Consider the following 15,386-nt stretch of genomic DNA (forward strand, 5'->3'; position numbering starts at 1 on the left):
TGCAAGGTTTGCGGCCGTGGATGGTCTACCGTCTCAGTTGCTGTCGCCCAGTTCCTGTCGCTGCCCGGTGGTGGCAGCTAGACCTTCTCTGCACGGGGTGTTGCCCCTCTCCACACTGACAGGGAAGGAATCTCAGGAGTTTGCTGCCTTTTCTTTTGAGACAGGGTCCTGCTGGAGCCCAGGCTGATCTCAAGGTGATCCTCCTGCCTCAGCCTCCTAGGTGCTGGGAACACAGGCTGGGAACACATCTGGCTCCTCCCTGGGAACGGAGGTATCAGGGAGGTGCACAGAAGCTACAGGACACATGCACACACCCAGCCCTGCACTCTAGGGCCCGGCTTTCCCAGGAGAGCCCCTTGCACTCCGGGCCCACTTCGGGTCCCCCGAGTCTGCTGCTCTGCCCGCCTGGCCACTTCTGTTCCTTTTGCAAAGCGCTGGTGGTGACCATGCATCGGTTTACCAAGCTGACAGCGAGCTGTGACCCCACGTGACAGACACTTCTCTGTGGAGACCAGCCAGATGCCATCAACTGCCCAAGGTCACTTAGGCCCTCCACCAGCCTTTCCACCTGGGAGAGTGGGGAGGGTGTTGGCCCGAGCACTCAGGCGTCTGTGGTGGGTGCTGTGCCCTCTCCTCCCTCCCGGACTGCTGTGCATCTGGGCGCATGGGCTCCGGAGCCCCCCTTCGTCCTCAGAGGGCCTCATTCATGCTTGCTCCTGCAGAGGAAACCTTCTCTGCCCCAGGTGCGGGTGCAGCCGCTCATGCAGCCCGTGATTTAGGGTCTCAGAGGCAGGCCCAGAGCTGTCCCTTAGGAACCTACTCAGTCAGGGGCCACGGGAATGAACTCTGCCCTCTGGGTCCCAGTGATTGGTGCTGCTGCCAGTGTAGACGGGGCCCTGTGGTGTAAGCAGGGAAGCTTCCGGGGATAGGGACGAGGATGGGATGCTGGGGAATTGCCTGAAAGAAGAGGAGGAGGAGGAGGAGGAGAAAGATGAGGATGGAGAGGAAGAGGAGGGTGGAGAGGAGGAGGAGGAGGAGGAGGAGAACAGGCGGGCTGGGCCCTCGCTCGGGAGGAGAGGGACGGTGGGAAGTGGGCAGGGCAAGCGTCCAGGCAGAGGTCAGTACTGGGCCTGGGGATTTGGGCAGGAGGGAAATGGCAGGTGCGGGCACCGAGCTGCGGGAATGGAGGGGCAGGAGGAGGCTGAGGGCCGCAGCAGCTTGCTCCCTGTCCTTGGGGTAAACACGTCCCTCTCACAGATGTGACCTGACAGCCCCGTCGTTCCGCTGTGCCTGTGTGACAGCCCCGGTGTGGGCAGAGCTGCCTGCAGGCACTCTGGCTTCTCTTTGCCCCGGCAGACTCGGGAATCTTGTGAGCTCCTGGGAGCCCCGAGGGCTGGGGTGCAGGCGGGAGTGATGGTCACACTGGGAAGGGGACACCCACTAGGTGACCACGCGGCTGGCAGCTGCCTGGAGCTCGCAGCAAGGCCTGGTCCCTCTCATGACCTTGCAGGCCAGCCCTGGTCTCACGAGGTCCTGTCCATGCCACCAGCAGCCTCCACTCCCAGCCCGGCCTGGCCTCCAGGGACCCGCCCTGCAGTATGGGCAGCCATGACCCGGATGGACGCCGGCTCGGTGTGGGCTTTTCAGCAGCTCCACTGCGGGCCCAGCGTGGGAGGCTGGATGTGACCCCCTTAGGGTAAAGACCATTCAGACAGAAGGACGCTGGGGCCTCCGGGGGAGGTCGTCCTGAGGGCTGGGCGCCCCAAGTCCTGGGAGCCCGCACCTAAAGGAGGCTGAGGGGAGAAGGCAGAGACCACACTGCCCCGGCCACCTGGGACCCCCGCTGGCCTTTCTGGGGTTCACTCTCCTGCTCTCCTCGGGTGCAGGCCCAGGCACTGCATGGTCTAAATCAGAGCCCTGGGTCCTCCTGCACCCGCTGGTGGGTGCCCTGTGTTCTCACCCCACCTTGTCCTCCTGGTATGGGGCTGCAGCAGTGCCCTCAGACCCTGGGGCATCAACACGGAGGCCTTCAGGCCCCCGAGGGGCAAAACGTTTTAAATAAAGGCGAGGTCAGACCTGCATGTGTGCCTGTGAGCGTCCGTGCGTGCATGCATGCGTGCATGCGTGTGTGTGTGTGTGTGTGTGTGTGTGTGTGTGTGTGTGTGTGTGTGTTTGTGGTGAGGGTGGAAACTTGGACTCCGTACTGACCTCCATCCCATGTCCCTTTCATTTTCTTCTTTTTGAGACTTGTTCTGGGCTCAAACTGGCGGTCTTCCTGCCTCAGCCTCCCAGGGTACAGGAATACAGTGTGCATCACTGTGCCTGGCTGCGATTACTTTATAAATCTCACCTCGGAACCCTGCTGTCGTGGTCTCACGACGACTTCCAGCCCCCCACGCCTGCCACCTCCAGTTCCGGCTCTTGTGGGTGTGGCCAGGAAGCTGTGGGTCTCTGGGCCGTTGCCTCTGGTGATGGGGACAGGCCTCTTGCTCGGTACCTGTCGGGGGTCTGAGGAGGGGTCAAAGAGGGCGGTGTGGGCTTGGAGTCCACTGTAAAGGACAGACGAGGCCCTGTGACTGCCAAGCTCGTGCTGAAGGGGGCTGGGCAGAGTCCCAAGACGCAGTGCGGCCACCGGGAGGATTCTCCCAAGGGACGGAGGACACGGGCAGACTGAACAAGGGTGTCTGGGGGTGTCAGGCACCAGCTGCCGCGTCCCCTCTTGAATGGAGCGTGGGAAGTGGAGCCTGAGGCTTCGCTGGGGTGGCTCTGTGGGCAGATGAGTGGTGTCCAGCAGGAGCCCCGCTGACAGCCGGGGTGGTGGGGACACAAGTCTGTCCCCACTGCCACCTGGGGCTCGTAGGAAGGCAACCTCATGCTGCTGGGGTGCAGCCGGCTCCGCACCAGTGCAGCCTCGGTCCCCAGCCCTAGCCTGTGGTGGTCACAAAGCCCCTGCTGCAGAACTCAGGGCCTCCATGGAGGGCAGCCCTGGAGCCAGCTGGAGGTTGGCTGGGCAGAGCACCGGGCGAGGAGAGTCTTAGCAGAGGTGGGCTTGAAAAGCTGGTGTGACAGAGATGCGCGGTGAGGTGAGTGGACGGGCCAGAAGAGGAGGCCCTGGGGCCACCCTGAGTCTCCCCGGGTCCCTCCCCAGCTTGGTGCCTCTGGCAGGCAGCCCACCTCCTGGCCCCGCCCATGCTCCTGTAATGTCCACTGCCTGCTGGGGACAGGGCTGGGCCCCGCTTGTCCTGTGCTCCTGCTCAGAGGGGACCTTTGGCTCCCGGAGGTGAGGCCGCAGGTAATGCAGAGGGACAGTGTGGGCCTCTGTGCACCTTGCCCTGAGTGGGTCCCTGCAACCTGGTGTCCTCAAGCGGGCGAGGCGGCCCAGGTCGAGGCCTGGACACCGCTGCTGGCTGCGTTTAATTCAGGGAAGATGCTGGAGCGTTTCCGGTCAGAGTCCTTACACTGGTGGTCACTGTCAGCGTGGCCATGATGGTGACGGCAAGGTTTACCAAGGGCTGTGTCCCCATATCGTCCTCAGACAGCCACACAGGCGCGCCAGGTCTGGATCTGACACCGTGCTCTCCTCCAGCGTGTGACCCCGTCCCCATCTTCAGATGAGGATGCACGGGGCTTAGGCACCGCGGTCACACATTGAGGTCACGCTACAGTGGGGCTGCGGCTGAGCGAGGGGTCGGGGGGGTGACCGTGCCGGGGTCCAGCTATGTGCTGTGCTGCCACCTCCTGCCTCATCCTCGGCCCTGTCATCCCCTCCTGAGCGCCAGCTCTGTGCAGTCCCAGCCCACGGTGCAGCCTGCCCACCTCCTGCCGCCGTGCGCCCACGGTGCGCTTAGGACCCGTTACGTGTGCAGTGCACACAGATGGCTCCGGCTCGGCGCCGAGCTCCAGCCAAGGTGCTAAAGAGCTCCTGCCGCTCCCGCTGCTCGCCAGCTCCTGCCGCCTCCTCCCGAGGCTTGCCAGCCCAGCAGGGCCTTGGCCGAGGAGCAGCTTGGCTCAGTCTCTCTGGTCTCCATAGGAGCAAGTGTGTGCGCATGCACACACACAGACACACACACATACACACAGGCACGGTGCCATCTGGGTCCCATGCTTCCCTCATGGGCAGCCAGGAGGTTCCCAACAGCCGGGCTGCTCCTGGAGGCTTTGGGCCACAGACCCTGGGCCCAGGTATGGCTGGGCTGCATCTCTCAGTGCCCCCCATAGGACGCCTGGTGCCCCCCACAGGGTGCCCGTGCCCCAGCGCCCTCCCTGGCTGTGGTCCTTGGCCTGCAGTAGAGGCACATGCCTCCCACGCTGTGGATGAAGCACCATCCCTCTGTCCAGCCTTGCCCAGGGGCCTGGCCGAGCCTTCTCCACACAGGCCCTTGGCTCCCCAGGCCGCTCCCACTGGTGCCTTCTTTACTGAAGTCCAGGGAGGGGACTCATGGCCCCCACCCTCTCACACCGAGGGCCCCAAGGCTCTCAGGCTGGAGGAGACGGTCAGGCCGTCCTGGGGGCTCCAGTGCCCTTCCTGTGTCCATCCCTCTACACAGCCTGCTTAGCTGAGCTGCGTGCCCGGCCCTTTGGGTCTCACTAAGTTGCCCAAGCCAACCCAGAGCTTGGATCCTCCTGCCTTTGCTTCCTGGAGCACTGGGGCGGCAGCCGACCTCTGTGAAGAGGGACAAATATCCTCCTCTTTGAGGCTGTGCCATGTTTGGGCTCCCGTGGCCAAGGATGTGGCACTTCCATGGGCCTGCTGGCCACTGACTGGAGAAGATGCCGCGTTAGGGGGATGGGCTTCCGAGGCGGAGGCTGGGATTGTTCAGAAGAGCTCAGGTGGTCTTGGTGAGGACAGCAAATGAGAACACGGACGAGGCTGAGGGAGCTGGCACCATGCGTGCTGGGAAGAATAGAGGCAGACTGTGCAAAAGCCCTGGGGTAGCTACAGCTGAGCAAATTTAGGAGCAGCCAGGAGGCAGCTGCAAGGAGAGCTTGGCAGTGGTTGAGGGCAGAGCCATCAGGCTCCATGGAGCCCGGGAGGCCTTGTGAACATGTTGGTTTTTTAAAATCAATCCCAGCGGGAAGCTCTTTGAGGTCCGGGGGAAAGACGGATGCGAGCTGACTTGGGTTTTAACAGGGACAGGCTTTGTGCAGAGTCGTCAGATGGGAGAGGCTGTTACCGCCTTTCGGAAGACAGATTGTGGGGCGCTTGCCTCTGCCCCACCCCAGGAGCGAGCTGGTGTGTGCAGGTCTGCAGATCTGCACTGGCGGCCGGAGGCTGGGGTGCAGAAGCCCGTGAAGCAGCGTGTCTGTCTCGGGGATCTTGTGCCACCGCGCCCCAGCCCCGAGCTCCTGCTTTCGGGCTCTGAAGGCTTCGTTAGCAGCCAGAGCAGCGCTGGTGCAGGGCCTGCCCACCGTTTGATCCGGAAGCCCGGCCCAGACGACACTTTTATCCCTCTCTCTTTGTGCGTGGACTGCGTGGGGCGGGTTAATGGTGTGGGACGGCTTGGGGAGAAGTGTGGCGGCCGTGAGCGTGTTTCAAGTGTCTGAGGTGTGCTCTTGCCTGCAGGAGGAAGGCTGACTGGTTAGAAGGGTGGCTCCTTTTAAGCTGCTTTCCCTGCAGACTTTTCAGACCAGCCGAGCCCGAGGTTCCGCTCAGCTTATCTGACTGCAGGGACCCGAGATCACACCCCGAGGCACCAGCTGTCCGAACCCGCCGCCACTCAAGCTGCCCGCTGGCAGAGACTTTATGAAATGCACAGGGCGGTTCTCTGGGTCAGCTGCGTGATGCCTCTGCTGTCAAATTCTCTGCACTCCGGAAGGAGCTTGGCGGATGTGACAGCTGTCAGCACGCGGAGGCCCTGAGGGTGCAGGGGCTCTGGCGCCTCACACCTTCCTGCTGAGGCTTCTGCTGGCAGAGCAGTGCTCAGGGTCTCACCTCCTCCCAGCAGGAGGACCTCGGGCAGCTCCCTGCCCCAGCCCTGCCTGCTCTGTCCTTCTAGCCACCATCGGGCGGGCAGCTTCCTCCCCAGGCCCCTCTGCCATGCTGTTTCTGCCTGGAGCTGACCAGCTGAATGAATAACCCTCTCCCCCTTTAAACTGTGTGTGCCTAGTGTTTGATCGAAGCGTGATCGTAGCGTGAACGCTGACCCACCCGGCCTCAGATGGCAGGTGTGACCCAGCTCTGGCCAGTGAGGGGGGAGGAACTCTTCAAGAAGGCGCCCCTGTCCTCCTTGGAGCTTGGGCAACACCCTCCACTATTTTATTGGGGTGCCCCCCAGCAAAGGTGTCCAGTCCTGCTGAACCCGCACATCCCAGAGAGAGTCTGCTGCACGGGAGAGGCACTGCGGCCCCCGGCCCTGGACCCAGCTGCTCCCGAAGCCCGATCCATCCATCTGTGGTTTCCAGTCACACGCGAGCCACGCTTCTCCTGGTTTATGTGCTTTTCTGTTTCTTACAGACAGACCCCATTCTGTCAGGTATTTGGTAGGATTACTGTTCCTTGTGGATGAAGTCCTATAAGTTTCTTAAAGGGTGGCTTTGAAGTAATTTTTTAAAAATGCATTTTTAGATTAGGCACACAGATTTCATTTACTGAGCGTCAGAAAGAAGAGAGACCAGAGCAGTCGTGGCCACGAACCTTAAGATTTATGTTCCCATTGGATGGCCCGCACCCCGCTCTGTGTCTCACCCCGTGCCTCCTTTCTTAGATCAGAGGGACAGCGGCTTTGGGGGGTCATGATTTCCCGCTGTCTTCCTTTGTACTTCTCTATATTAATTTTTTTCTGCAGGAGCATACATGACTCCAGCCATTAGAGAAACAAGGTCGGGGCTTAGGTTCAACCCTGGAGAAGCCCAGGGCCTCTGGCCTTTACGCTGGTGTGTGCACCTCCTCCCCTCCTGCGGGGTGAATCACCTGCCCTCCGCCGGGGCGGGAAGTGAGGCTCCTTTCAAGGCTGTATACCCCACAGAGGTGCAGGGGCTGCTGCTGAGCATCGAGCAGGCACTGACTCGATAGGGAGAGGCCTCAGGGGTCCTGCGGTCAGCGGGAAAGTGGCCGTGGGCTTGGAAGACCTCGCTTCTACTGGGCATGTTCCCAAGCACCATGTATTTGACCTTCTCTTTGGGCCCTGCTTCTGGGGTGGGTCTCTGCAGCACCCCAGGCAGCACCCCAGGAGCCTCCTGGACTCCAGAGGGAGGACTGCCAGGCTGGGGGACAGCGGGTGCCTCTCCTCACACAGCACCAGCCTTGGAGGCCTCACCGAGAGCCCTGGATCATCCCCATCCCGGTTCTGAGCATCGGTGTCCGGTGGCTGGCTTCCCGCAGGGCTGCAGAGTCTCTTCTGTGCTTCTGGCCGCGTGGCTGACCTGGAGCCTGATCTGCCTTTGCTGCCACGAGGCACTGTCTCTGTGTTTGCCTCTGGGTGTCCAGTTTGCCCCCTCAGTGAGGATGCTATCATGTGAGAGCAGGACCACGTCCTTCAGCTCTGCCTCTGCTCAGCTTGAGGAATTACATCAGGATGGAGCCCGCCTCCAGAGAGTGGGGTTCTGGGGCCGGACATTGGCCTCGAGTGTGGTGCTATAGCCATGGTTACAAGGATGCTTGACCCGGCTCTGGCCCCAGGCGGGGACTTCGGGGAAGTATTTCTGGCAGAGTCCAAATGCTTGATTTCTGAGGGTCCAACGGGCTTTGAGGGGTGGTTGGTGCTTGCTCCGGCCAGGTGCATCTCGAGTTGCTCTCTGAATTCTGCATGTGGGGGTGGAAAGGGGCAGCACCCCCGGAGATGCTGGGGGAAGCCGCGCCCTCAGGCTGAGAGGAGCTCTCTTCAGAGGGGGACAGAGCTGCCCCTGGGAGCCCCCAGAGTCCTTCTATTGGAGATGGGTGTGGTTGGCACTGCTGGGTGTGGCAGCTTCTGGTGTGACAGCTGGTGGAGAGCGGGCTGCTGTAAACACCTGCCAAGGCCAGGACGGAACAGCCACCAGCCACCTAGCTACCAGCCACCCAGCCACCCAGCCACCCAGCCACCCAGCACTGGGGTGGGCCTCGGAGGCCGCAGAAGGGAGAGCTAGGTAGGTTGGTAAAAATGACCCTGAGGATCGGGGGCCACAAGCTCTTTCTCTGAAATGTCCTGTTAAATGTCCTGGGCTTTGGACGCTTGCCCGGATACCTCGCCTCTGCCCTAAGGGCTGCGGTCCCCGCCGACCCCTCCAGGGCCTTGGGCACCTTGTGACATCTCTGATCCAGCGCCGTCACCACTTAGCATCTGTTTGCCGTGAGCAGCTCGGGCCTCTCTCAAAGCCTCAGTTTCCCTCTGTTACAGGGCCTGTGTGGATTTCCTGGGACCCGCCCAGAGGCAGGAGTTACTCTCCTCTGTGCACTTGGACAGGGGCAGGGGCAGCTGTCCGCTCCCAGAGCGTGGGCCCGGCCAGGCTGCTGACTGCAGCCCCGGCCGCCTGTGGCCTCGGGGAGCTGTGCAATGGGAGACTGATCTCTCCCCAGCCGGTCCCTGGGGCCTCATCACAGCCCTGGAAGGTGGCAGAGGGTACGTGAGGCTCCAGCCCGCGTGGCCCCTTCAGTTTCAGGTCGGAGCCAGAAAGTTATTTGAGAGAAATGTTGTATTAGCAGGAACCTGGAGCAGCTCCAGCTCAGCCGGGGCTCCCAGCCTCCTGGGGCTGCCCTGCCTCCTTCCCCCCTGGGTCCCACACTCACTTCCTTTTCATTGTGGGTGTGGGGACGGAACTCAGGGCCTCCTCCAGGTTTTGAGAAAACTTATTTTGAAACAAGTTCCCCATAAATTGCTCAGGAGCCAAGATCCCCTCCCCTCAGACTCTGGGTCTGCTCTGGGCCACCCCACCTACCATGCCCCTGCCTGGCCGTAGCTGCCACCTCTGTCACGCACAGCCCCTCACCCCAGGCAGAAGCCCTCCCCGAGGGGCTGTTTGCTGGGGGAGGCAGGTGCGGCTGCAGGCGTGTTGTGATCCCGGCTGTCCACACCCGTCGGCCGGCAGAGGGCTTTGCTCTCAGGGTTATGTGCGGTGCTCCTGGACACTGTGTCATTAGCGGGCTCTTCTCTAAGAGACGTGGGGGAGGCTGGATGCGTGGCCCGGAGCCAGGCTGCTGGCTTGTTATGGTCTACTTTGTCCTGCTCGTAGGGAGCTGACTGGAAACCACTGTCACAGCAGTAGCCATAAAGGCAGGTGGTGACCCCCAGGCCACTGTGCTGTGACCGCCGAATTTGGGTGCACCGCGTACCTGTGTATGCAACCCAAGCGGGTCATCGATGGGGTCAGCCCTAGCCCTGAGGTACAGAGGCGGGCTCTGAGGGAGACCGTCCCCAGCCTGTGGAGCTATCCCTGGGTGGAGGCCAACCCCAAAGCCTGTGTGCCCCCGGGGGCTCTTGCGGTGACCGTGTGTGGGGCTGTTGAGGGGAGCGGTGGACGGGAGGCAGGTGGATGCGAATCTTCCCTGCCTGGGCGGCTGCTCAGTGCTGAGCTCCAGCCGCGTGTGCTATGGGCTGGGGACCTGTTTGGAGATGGCGTGCTCTGGTCATGGCCCCTCCCCACTCTACTTCCTGTCCACCCTGCCTGGAGCAGCTCTCTTCTGCCTGGCCCTGCCTTGGAGCTGGCCGACTGTGGACTCTACACACTGCGAGCCAAAATAAACCTTTCCGCCTTTAAAGCGTGGATTTTGGATTTGTGTCCCAGCCATTGGATAGTGACCGAGACAGTGGATAATTCTAGGCCATCAGGAGATTTAAAAGGTACTTTAAAGTCAGTCTCCCGAGACTTCTGTGGCTCACTGGCACAAAATAAATGGTCCGCTGTCGGGTCTGCTGGGCAGGGGCTGTGTTCTGAGCTCACGCAGTGCAGCCCACAGACAGGCCCGGCCAGTGGAAGGACCGAGTGGCTCTGGCTGCCGTGGTGAAGCTCATCCCCTCAGGGCCCTGCAGGGTGGAGCTTGCGGTCAAGGTGGACGCCTTTGAGGGACAGGATCTCCTAAGGCTTTTCTCTAGCTTCCCGTGCCCGCCGGCAGCCTCTGGGATCCCTTGGGCTACAGGGCATCACCCTGTCTCAGCCTTCTTCAGTGGCTGTCTTCCTGTGCACACATCCGCACCTACATGTGCCCTCCGTGAGACCCCAGGCTTGCTGGATTAGGCCCTCTGCCCCAGGGTGACCACACCTGCAAACCCCTCCTTTCCAATTAAGGTTCCACCCTGGGGAGCCAGTGTGTGGCAGTGGACCTAAGCGTCGCCTGGATTGGATGGGGAGATGGTCACGGATTTCAAGGGTGAGGACCAGCCTCATCCAGGGACGAATCATCACCGGTGTCCCAGCTTTCGGGACCCGCAGCCTGGATGGGGGACATGTCCCTGCTGTGCCTTTGCAGGGTCTCCCCCTTCTCTGGCTCCCCCCACCCCCGCTTCCTGGCTTCCACGCAGTGGGCACTGCTGCTTCCCCACCATACTCCAGCCAAGGACCAGCTGACCACGGGTGGGCCCTGCCCAACCCCAAACCTTTCCTCTCTTGGGCTGCTCCTGACAGGTTTGGGCACCGTGATGGGCCACAAAGCCAGCCGTGGGTGGTAGGACTCAGTGTGTAAATCTGGAGGCAGAGACATGCTCTTGGTCACAGGCCCGAGCCTTTTGTGCAGCTAGAATGCAGGTACAGTGGGGTGGGGGCGTCTCTGAGCCCCGAGTCCAGCCACGTTGCTCCTGCACTTGAGTCTTGTTCTCCCCGTCTCCCCTCTCCTCCTCCCTTTCCTGTGGTTAGGGGGCTGGACCACCAAGGTCTTATCCTCTGCTTCCCAGGTGGGCGTGGGAGGAGTGGGGGTGCCCTGGGTCCCGGTGGTCTGCACCTCCCCACAACCCCGCCTCCTGCGCTCACCCCCAGCAGGGCTGTGACTGCACCCACGGCTGCTCACCCTGGGTACCGAGTGCCCCTGCTTGGGCTTGGCCTTTGCCACGCTCTGGACCCCCAGCTGGAGGCACCAGGACAGCACCCCGACCAGTGTGGCTCCCTGTCTGCCCTGAGACAGTAGTAAGGGGGAAATCAAGTGAACAGTGAGACCGGATCCAGGTCCCATGGGCCTGAGAGCGCCTGGCCTACTGGGTGGGTCTGTGCCCGGTGAGGACAGGTCTCCGTGCAGATCCTGCTCTTCGTCCCTCGGCTGTCAATGGAGACCTGGCCGGACCAGGCTGTGTCTTCTGTCACCAGGGCAGGGCTGTGTTGAAAAGAAAACAAAACCCTCCATTTAAAGGATAGAATTGCTCAAGGCCCAGAGCCACACACAGCAGGCGTGACCCTGCCTGAGCACGCTGCTCTCCTCCCAGAGCAGAGGGCAAAGAGGCACACCTGCCGTGCCATGTGGTCACCATGGCAACACGGCTTCCTGCAGGGCGCCGCGTCCTCTTTGTGTACAGCAGCGAGCTTGGCTCCCTGAGCCGAGCTGTGTTCCCGGGAGCGGGCTTGGCTGCTCAGAATGGAACCGCTGATTACTGAGTTTTGTCAGACACAGAGCCTGGTTTTCAAGGTCTCTGGCACCTCCCTCGCTGGCTTGTGGGGCTGGCTTCAACACGAGCTGTTTCAGGCAGGATTCTTTGCGAGGGCAGGACAGCTTCGTAACAAGCTTCCTGTGCAGCAGAGCAGGGGGCCGGATGGCTGCTCCCCAAGGCAGAGAGCACTGGCTTTTAGATCTCATGACGCATGTTTTCTGGAAGGCATACCTGCGCCATGCATCTCCCGTACCGGGATCCCGGCTCTGTCCTCCTGGGAGAGCAGTGGGTGCTGGGTCCTGCTGGCGGCTCTGGTTTGCTGAGTGCCGTATACCTAGGTGGTCCCTGGTGCCAGGCCAGCGGGTAGCCTGCACTACCCCTCGTCTTAGCCACATGCTGTCCCTACAGCAGCCACGGGGGGCTGGTGGCAAGTACCCTTTCTCCTGCAGGGCTTCCACGGGCTCTGAAGCTCCCACGAGGCTGTCTTCTGGTTCTCTTAATGGAGGCAGATGCTCGCTGAGGGAGGATACACGGCAGTGCTCATGGGCTTGAATCCCAGCAGCCCGTCACCTTCCCCTGTGACACTGGCCAGCCATTCCATGCACGCCCAGACTTACCTCTGTAAATGGGGGTGATGGTTGCCCTGCGTCACAGAGTTGCTGTGAGCTCGGGGTAAATCAGGGATTGGGAAATGTTAAGAGCAACACATGGCACATGGATTCAAGTATGTGCCAAGTGGGTAGACTGATGTCGGCCCAGAAAAGCCCTTCGGAGGCTGGTCTTGCATCCACATCTTGAAGCCTAAGTAACTGTCGTCGAGTTGCACCAGTTTGCAAATGCTCATTTAAGAGTTGCAGCCCGGGTCCACAGCCACGGCCACAATCCTGAGGGCCACACCCGGTTCACACCCCTCGCCACGATGCTGCTGAGGAGCTCGGGAGAGTCTCCAGGGATGGGGCGGAATGTAACACCTTCCAGCATTTTCCTGGGCACTTACTGTGTGCCAGGCTTTGGGGCAAGCATTTCCACTCAGAGAAGTCAAGGTCACAGAAACTGATCTCAGAATTTGGAGCTAAGGCTGGCCATGGTGGAGGGGCACACCCATAGTCCCAGCACTGGGAGGCTGAGGTGGGAGGATTTCTGAGAGTTCGAGGCCAGCCTGGGGTGGATGGTGAGTTTAAGGCCAGTGTGAACTGCATGGTGAGACCCTGTCTCAAAAACAAAAACAAAAACAGACACGAAAAATCTTGGAGGTAGCTGGTCCTGGCAGGGCTCTCACGTCAGCACCCCGGACAGCGCATACACCCTGTTGTTCCAGGACAGAGCAGACAGCCCTGGGTCGCCCCTGGGCAGGACCCAGCACAGTGCACACGGCGCTCCGTCCCGTCAGTACCGCGGACAGCGCACTCCGGCTGGGCAGCTTGGGTGGACACAACTTCATTTTCCTTGCCAGTTTCAACTATCAGCGTGACAGAAGTCTTACTAGCACGATCTTTTTTTTAATCACCGATTTGTCTGCCAAGTTTTATATCCGCTGGCAGAATCAACAAGTGGGTTTTTAGGAGACTGATCTTGCTGTGTGCGTCCCTGGAGTGCGGATTAACGATGCCCAAGTCGTTATCAGAGCACAATAAATGACTTGTAAGGCCAGGCTTTAGGAGCGTGGAGGGAACACACTGATCTTGCTGTGCTCTGTTGTCTTTACCATTGAAACGTCCTGTTATATTTTAGATAAATCATCCCAAACCATTGCTGTTGTCTTGGGAAAATTAGTGATGAACCCCTGTGCCCTGTGCCGGAGGTGCCTTGGCGTCTTTTGAATGAGCCCAGATGCCCCACTACTCGGGCTTCTGCGTTCTCCACCGAGTCTCGGGGTGGCTGGCGTTCCCTCCCCTGTAAGCGTCTCCCTGGCGTCACGGCAGTGGACATACCTGACGGAGTTGAAGTAATCAGCACAATCTGCCATCACCCGGGGTGACCGAAGTCTCGGGGATGGCGCAGGGGGCCGTGAGACATTTCTGGGCGTACCCTTCCCACCACAAACCTCTCAGGCTTGTGTAGTGTGATTTACCGCTAATGTTGGGACAGGCTGCCAGGTCCCCTTGTGTCCTGGGGCTGTGATGTTGGGGCTGAGCCAGGCCTGCAGGGGACCGGGATGCCCCTCTGGGGACAGGAGGGTTCTTCACCGGGAGTCTTGCTGAAGCCCCACTCCAGGGCCTTGCAGCCCAGGATGGACCTGGAGGTGTGGACATCGGTGTTCCCTGGCTGTCTTCCCTCGCTCTGTAGCCCTCTCCTTTGATTGACAATGCGCCTGGCCATGAACCCCAAGGCAGCCGCCACCTCCACTGTCACCCCTAGCATTTCCCGGCTGGGTCCAAGGTCCCTGCCAAGCCCTGAGATGAGAAAAAGCACTTGGAAGGGCAGGACAGACAGGGAACCAAATGGGCATGATTTGCACTCTGTCAGCAAAGCAACCCAAGGTTTTCCATTTGTTTTAACAATTACTTATAAATTTTAATCGATACAAAGTAATCTCATAGAAAATGTTTTGTTTTTGCATTTTTTCCGTGCAACCTGGACTGGGGCACGGGGCCGGTGAGTGGGAGCCCGTGGGTGGAGTTAGGCATGGGAAGTGACCTGAAGGCCCCGGGCAGAGGCTCTGTGACGTGAACCCCCACCCTGCCGTGCAGCTGCTCCGGGTCCTGGTGGCCTGGTCCATCCCCTCTCCCAGCGCTACTGGCCAGGCTGCCTGGTGGGGACTCGGGCCTCTGGCGTGGCCTGCGCTCTCCTTTCTGGGGCTCGGGCTGGGTCTCCCTCCTGGCTGCCCTCACTCCATGTCACCCTGAGGAGTTAGAAGAGACGGGGTGTGCTGGTGCATGCCTGGAACCCCAGAGGGCTGAGGCAGGAGGGTGGCTGGCCCCGGGAGGATGGGCAGCCCTGCTGGGAGGTCCGGCAGCGTGGGGCAGGGCGGAGGGCGCAGAAGGCTGTGGGGCGAGGTCTGTCCTGCCCGAAGCCTCTGCTGGGAGACCTTCGTATGTCTCCCTGGGGTGTAACGGTCTCTCTGGGCCGACCTCTCTGGGAGGAAGAGTCAGGTCCTGTCCTGGGACCCTGCTTTCCCCCAAGGTCCCTGGCACCAGGGTGGGTTGACCGGATCCCCCAGTCAGGCTGGGACTTGGGCGAGAATCCAGCTCCTCATTTCGCACTTCAGCAATGAGCAGCAATGCCCTGCCTGCCGCCCGCCCGGTCACCTCACATCCCGAGGCCGCCCTGGGGAAGATGATGTGAGGTGACTTGGTAGCCGTGGAGCTCTGCTCAGCACCTCTGTGTCCACAGCTTTTGGTCTCCGGCCTGCAGCAGAGAGCCTGCCCACGAATCAGGCTGTGTGTTTGTAAATAGCCGCACACCTGTGCCTGGGACGCCTCCGGCTGGGCCCTGCGGCTGGGTCCCACAGGGAAGCGCCTGGCTGCTCAGAGCTTTGCTGCCCACAGAGACACTTGAGCAACTCGGCCACTCGAGGAGCGCAGCCGGGCAGATGCGTGTTGGGCTCTGGTGCCTGCCTCTCTCGGAGCCCAGAGAAGCCTGGGCAGCCGGGGCGCCTGCTTCTCACCACTCTCAGCGTGGGTGCTGCGGGGCCGGCGATGGGTTAGGGGGGTCCCCTCATGCCAGCAGGGGTGATTTGGGGAGCCCTGCAGGCCCAGTGCTTCCAGCTCCCCTGGAGGAGCCCGAATTCAGATTTTTGACACGAATTGTTCTGACTTTGAAAGACTGGAGAGAAGGGATTAAACGGAAAGAAGTCGCCTCTGGGCTCTCGCTGGGCGCTGACCCTTCCTGCTCGGCTCCAGCTGAACCGCCAAGCATTGCCGAGGACCAGAAGGCAAGGTGTCCCGAAGCCTTGGCAGT

At 61.1% G+C, this 15,386-nt stretch overlaps 1 protein-coding gene across 6 annotated transcripts in view; it reads left to right on the forward strand.

The window, feature by feature from the left end:
- The window catches only part of Rimbp2 (RIMS binding protein 2), a 124,811-nt gene that overhangs the window by 46,315 nt on the left and 63,110 nt on the right, over positions 1–15,386 (forward strand). Inside the window, exon 1 of one of the 6 annotated variants that reach the window (XM_063225450.1) lies at positions 8,043–8,064. The exons of the other annotated variants lie outside the window; for them this stretch is intronic. The gene's annotated coding sequence lies outside the window, so the exon portion shown is untranslated. Of the gene's footprint in view, positions 1–8,042; positions 8,065–15,386 lie in introns of those variants that run through there. 6 annotated transcript variants of the gene reach the window in all.

Source organism: Cavia porcellus, unplaced genomic scaffold (assembly GCF_034190915.1).
Source record: "Cavia porcellus strain 051 isolate PalLab524CR breed Dunkin Hartley unplaced genomic scaffold, mCavPor4.1 scaffold_16, whole genome shotgun sequence".
NCBI classification, from domain to species: domain Eukaryota; kingdom Metazoa; phylum Chordata; class Mammalia; order Rodentia; family Caviidae; genus Cavia; species Cavia porcellus.